The following is a 6661-nucleotide window of genomic DNA, read 5'->3' as shown; positions in this document are numbered from 1 at the left end:
AAACTGTGGTCAATGACATGAGACAAAGTATATGTGAACTGCTGTATGGAAAGTGAATTTGCTCTGTAAATCTTCACCCAAATAAAAAATAATTAATTAATTAAAAAAAAAGTTGGAATTAGAAATACCATTTAATCCAGCAATCCCATTATTAGGTATATATCCTAAAGAAGTGAGAGCCAGGACAAAAACAGATATATACACACCCATGTTCATAACAGCACTATTTACAATAGCAAAAAGATGGAAACAACCTAGGTGCCCATCAACAGAAGAATGAATATGTGAACTATGGTATATACACACAATGGAATACTATGCAATACTAAAAGTAATGTAGAATCTGCAAAACATTCCATAATGTGGATGAACTTGGAGGACTTTATGCTGAATGAAGTAAGTCAATCACAGAAGGACAAATATTGTATTAGTTCATTATTGTAAAAAGTCAAGGAAAGGTTTTATATAGAAGGAAACTTACTTTGTTGGTTACCGGGGGTGGGAACAGAGGGGAGGAAACTGCAAAAATTTTAAATAAATAAATAATATAATATAATGCTATTACACACACACATACACACAAAGCTGTACACACAAGATGGAAGACTACTTCAATGCCCCCATTCTTTGCAGCATACATGAAAGACCCTGAGGATTTTCTTCATTAGCCTCAAGAGGGTGAGGTGCTATGCTTCTTTTCTGAATCCCAAAGATTCTAGCAGGAGGGAAAGAATGGGCCTTAATTAGAGCAGTTTGGGCCATCCACAATACTGCCTTCTCCCAAGATCCTATTCCTCTTGTGCCCACAAGAGAGGAGGAGATGTTCCAATCTGTGATGCACATATTCCAGCACATAGCAGCCATCTTGTAACTAAGACAGACTGATGCCTTTCCTTGGTTGTACTGAGAGAATTTTAGGATGTATAAATTCTCCTTTGAATTCTACCAGTGCCTGAGCTATATACTTATCTCTCAAGAGAAGGCTTCCAGAAGAAGCATGACATTCTTCATGGACTGTGCACCTTTTCTTCTAACTAAAATAAAGCCCCAGAACAAAATGGCTTCCCAATTTCCTACCCTGACATGAGTTTGAATTTCATCCTAGCCCAAAGGACTTCAGACCACAGGGCCCCACACTTCTCAGCCTACTGAAAAACCAGCACTTTGCTCTGTAGCTCTCTTGAGTACTGGAAGGGCATCATTGCTGGGCCACAGACTTCCTTCAGGGCTCTAATGAAAGTCAGGCAATTCTGCCTTCAAAGATAACTCCTGCACCCCCCTTACAGTAGACCCTATAGATATAGGTGCTAGCATACATAGCCTTTTCTTGTTTTCCTGCTTCCAGTGGCCTTCAGAAGGTTGAAGAAGGCAGACCAGGCTCTGGGTTTCTTAGATGGGTAGGAGTACAGTGCACGCTCACTTAGGTTTCACTGGTAGTAGGCAGCCAGTGAAATGTTGAAGATGCTGAGCTGACCTGAGATTCCTCAGGTCGACCAGAGACCAGCAGACATTTGTTAAGGTGTCCCTAGTGGCACTGGACCAATGGAAAGTTGAAGATGGTGGACTAGTCAGGGCGTTTCTCAGTTGGACAGGAGTTAAGGGAATATTGGCTGAGGTTTCCCTAGTGGTAGTGAACTAAGAGAAATTTGAATATGGTATGTTGGTCTAGGGGTTCCTCTGGTGGGCAGAGTCCATCAGATGTTCACTAAGGTTTCCCTAGTGGTGGTTAACTAGGGGAAGTCTGAATATGGTGGGCTGGTCAAGGGGTTCTTCAGCTAGGCTGGAGTCTAGCAGATGTTCACTGAGATGTCCCTGGTGGTAGTGGACCAGCAGAAGGCTAAACATGTTGCTGATCTGGGGATTGCTTAGGTTGGCAGAATCCAACAGATGTTCACTGAGGTTTGTCATGTCATAATAGATGACTGGAAGTTTGACTACGGTTGCCTGGACTGGAAGTTCCTCAGGTGGGAAGAAGTTCAGCAGATGTTCAGTGAGGTTTTCCTGGTGATAGTGGACCAGGGGAACATTGAAGATGGTGGTCTGGGCTGGAGATACCCCAGGTGGGCCAGGGTCCAGTGGATGTTCACTGAGGATTCCCTGGTGGCAGTGGATCAGTGGAAAGGTAAAGATGGTGGGCTGGTCTTGGGGACAGCAGGTGGGTAGGAAAACAGTGGATGGCCACTGAGGTTTTTCTGGTTCCATTGAACCTGCAGAAAGTTGAAGATGTTGGCCTAGTTTGCTGGTTCATCAGGTATTGAGGTGTTCACAGTCCAGCAGATATTCATTGAGGTTTCACTTGTGGTAATAGACTGTTTACTGGTTGAAGATGGTGGGCTGTTTTGGGGGTTCCTTAGCATGCCTGGCCTCCAACTGTTGTTCACTGAGGTTTCTTGGTGGCAGTGGACCAACAGAAAGTTGAAGATCATAGGTTGGTCTAGGGTTTCCTCAGCTGGGTAGTGGCTATTCAATGATGTTTCCCTGGTGGCAGTTGACCAGCAGAAAGTTGAAGATGGTGGGCTTCTCTGGGGGTCACTAAGATGGCCAGGAATCCAGTGAATATTCACTGAGATTTCCCTGTTAGTAGTGCATCAGCAGCAGATTGAAGATGGTGGGCTTGTCTGGGATTCCTCAGGTGCCAGACTTCAGTGGGTGTTCACTGAGTTTTCCCTGGTGATAGTAGACCATAGGAAGTTTGGAGATAGTGGGCTTTTATGTGTATTCTGTAGCTGGACTGGACTCCAGTGGGTGTTCACTGAGGTTTCCCTGGTGGTAGTGGACTAGAAGGTTGAAGCCCAAGATGAGCTTGTCTGGGGATTCTGCAGGTGGGCAGAAATTCACCAGATGTTTACTGAGGTTTCATTTGCAGTAGTAGACCAATGAAATCTTGAAGATCGTTGGCTGGTCTGGCAATTCCTCAGGTAGACATGACTCCAAAGAATGTTCACAGAATTTTCCCTACCGGCAGTGGATCTTCAGAAGTTTGAAGTCTGTGGGTGGCTTTAGGGGTTCCTCAGGTTCATAGAGGTCTATTGGATGCTCACTGACATTTCCCTCATGATACTGGACTAGTAAAAAGTTGACAATGGTGGGCTTGTCTGTGGTTTCTCAACTGATCAAGAGACAAGCAGATTTTCACTGAGGTTTCTTTGGTGGTAGTGGAGCAGTGGAATGTTGAAGATTCTGGGCTTGTCTGAGGTTTCCTCTAGTGGGGAGTATTCAGCAGATGTTCACTGAGTTTTCCCAGATAGTAGTGGACTAGGCAAAGTTTGCAGATGATGGGGTGGTTTGGGGTTGCTCAACTGGGCTAACGTGTACAGCAAATGTTCACTGATACTATTCTGGTAGTAGTGTAACAGTGGAAGATTGAATTTTGTGGGCAGTTTTCAGGGTTCCTCAGGTGGACAGGAGTATAGCAGATACTGAGGTTTTCCTAGTGGTGGTTGACCACAGAATACTGCAGATGGTGCATTGGTCAGGGTTTTCTCAGGTGGGCAGGAGTCCAGTAGATGTTCACTTAGGTTTCCCTGGGGGCAGTGGACCACAAGGAGGTTCAAGATACTGGGTTGGTCTGAGTGTTCTTCAGCTTGGCTGGAGTCCACCAGATGTTCACAGAAGTTTCCCTGGTGGCAGTGGACCAGTGGATGGTTGAAGATGTTATGGTGCTCTTAGGGTTCCACAGTTGGGCAGCAATGTACCAAATGTTCACAGAGATTTCCCTGTTGGAAGTGGAACAGAAGAAGTGTGAAGGTAGTATGCTGCTCTGGGGGTTCCTCAGGTGGGCAGTAGTCTAGTGGATATTCATGGAGGTTTCCATGGCAGCAGTTCAATAGGGGAAGGTTTAAGATGTTATCTCATTTGTGAGCAGAGTCCAGTGGATATTCACTGATATTTAACTGGTTATAGTAGACTAGGGGAAGTTTGAAAATGTTAGATTGGTCTTGGAGTTCCTAAGCATGTCTGGACTCCTGTAAATGTTCACTGACATTTCCTGGTGCCAGTGGACTAGCAGAAAGTTGAAGATCGTGGGCTTGTCTGAGAGTTCCTCAACTGGGAAGGAGTCCAGGGGATATTAAATGAGGTCACCCTAGTGGAAGTGGACCACCAGAAGGTTGAAGACTGCAGGTTTCTCTGGGTTTCTTCGTGTGGGCAAAATACAGCAGATGTTCACCAATGTTTCCCTGGTGGTTGTAGACTTGGAGAAATGTGAAGATAGCAGGTTGGTCAGAGATTTCCTTAGATTGGCTAGACTTCAATGTATGTTCACTGAGGTTTCCCTGGCATCAGTGGACCAACAGGAAACTGAAGATGATTGGCTGGTCTAGAAGTTCCTCGATTGTGCAGGAGTCCAGTAGATGTTCCCTTAGGTTTCTCTGGTGGCAGGGGACCATTAGAAAGTTGAAGAAGCTGGTCTAGTTTAGGGCTTTCTCAGCTGGACTGGAACCCAGCAGATGTTCAGAGGTTTTCCTGATGGTAATAGACCAGTGGAAGTTTGAAGATGGTATGTTTGGCGGGGCAGGATTCTAGCACATGTTCAGGGAGATTTCCCTGGTCTTAGTAGACCAACAGAAGGTTGAAGATGGTGCATTGGTCTGAGGGTTCCTCAGCTGGGCAGGGGTCCAGCAGATGTTCACCTAGATTTCTGTGACAGTAGTGGACAAGTGGAAAGTTGAAGATGGTGGGCTAGATGGAGAGACCCTGAGTGAGCAGGAGTCCAGGAGATATTAACTGAGGTTTCACTGGTGGTGGTGAACCAGCCAAAGGTTAATTAAGTGGCCTGGTTTAGAGGTTCTTCAGGAGGTTAAGAATGGAGTAGATGTTTAATGATGTTTTTCTTGTGGTAGTGGACTAGCAGATAGTACAAAATGGTGGGGAAGTGTGTAGGTTCTTCAGCTGGGCAGGACACCAGTCTTTGACCACTGAAGTTTCTCTGGTAACAGGAGAAAAGCAGAAGGTTGAAGATGGTGGTCATGGCTGGAGGATCTTCAGGTGAGCAAGAGTCCAGCAGATGTTCACTGAAGTTTTCCCTAGTGCAGTGGACCAGAAGAAGGTTGAAGAGGTGGGCCTGAGTTGCAGTAAGATGGCAGAATAGGCATAAAGACTGCACACACCCTCTTCAACAAAGAAAAGGGGAACCAATTAATACAGATACAGAAGATAATCCTGCACCACCAAGCCTTGAAGGGAGGCTATAGAAGTGGACAAAACTCAAACTAGCAGAAGAATTTTCATGAAAACACCAAAAAAGGAGACATACAGAGCTGTGGTCTGGCAGCAATCCTGATGGCACAGACAGCTTGGATATTGCCAAGTGGTGGTAGGCCCTAAGAATTAACCTAAAAATTGACTCTGGTAGCCAGGGACTGCATGGAGGACCACTCTGGAGGCTGGGGAATAAAAGGGGAAGCAGCAAAGAGAAAGGTGAGCTAAGCTGTGGACTTTTGTCTTTTCAGAGGGTGCAGCCATTTTGAATGCTTACAAGCAGCTTGACAATTTTAGATATTTAAAGTGACAGTGTTCTCCCAGATTTCAGGGACTTAAGAACAGGATCCACTTGCTGGGAACTCCAAGAACATTCCAGACCAGGATGACTGGAAAGGTGTGACATTCCCCTTATTACTCTTATACACCACAACCTCTTGGTGAATGGAGGTGCAGCAATCCTTCACTCCTACCAACTTTCTGGGCTGGCGGGAATTCCATCCCAATCTGTGTGCTCGGACAGAGCCTGGGTGTCCTGCCCCACCTAGCCCTGATTTTTTTTTTCCTGTTTTCTGTTTTTTAGTTTATTTGTTTTGTCTGTTTTAAAACTACTACTATTATTATTACTTTTGTTCCTTTTACAATTATTCTTTATTCTTCCCCTCCCAGGTTCTAATTTTCAGCTTTTTTTTTTTTCTTTTCTCTGTTCCTGGTTGCAATTTTTTTTTTTCTTTCTCATGGTTAACCCCATTCCTTGTTTTTCTTTTTGTGTTTCTCCCATTTATTTCTTCTTATTGTCCTTCTCTACATTTTTTTTCTCTTATTGCCCTCCCTACAAATATTGCAGGTTTTTTTTTTTTTTTCTCCTTCTTCTTCTTTTCCCCTTTTTTTTTTTTTTTTTGGTTATTTTTCCTGTGTGACTACACAGGATAATTTTTGTCCATTTGATTTTACTTTTTTGATGGTTATTCAATTGTTATTTTTGTCTAACTCAGTGAAAGAGTGCAACAAACCCCATACAACAAACAACACCCACATGTCCTGCAGCTTCACTTACTGAGTGAGAGCCATCACTTCCTTTTCCTCCAAAAGGCTAATGACAAACAACCACCAAGAAAAGCCTGACTCACCCTTGGCTACTCTTCACAAATAGTTAACAGAGATCTAAATACAACAACACCATGATGTCTTGGAGAAAAGAGACGATCACAGTCCACACAAAGAAGCAAAATAAAGTGGTAGAAACAAGGGAGCAGGACACAAACCCAGAACACATCCCTGAGGAAAAAGCAGCATTGGAACTCTCTAATAAGAAATTCAAAAGAATTATATTTAGTTATCTTGAAAGGATTGAGGGACAGACCAAAGAAAACAAAGACAAAACCCTAGAATAATTTTGGAAGAAAATACAAGAACAAAATGACAAAATAAATGAAAAATTAGAAATGATTCTAAATCTACA

The sequence above is a fragment of the Orycteropus afer genome, unplaced genomic scaffold (assembly GCF_000298275.1).
Source record: "Orycteropus afer afer isolate SDZICR_OR568_19922 unplaced genomic scaffold, OryAfe1.0 scaffold00157, whole genome shotgun sequence".
NCBI lineage: Eukaryota > Metazoa > Chordata > Mammalia > Tubulidentata > Orycteropodidae > Orycteropus > Orycteropus afer.
The sequence above is the reverse complement of the archived record's forward strand: the minus strand, read 5'-3'. Positions refer to the sequence as shown.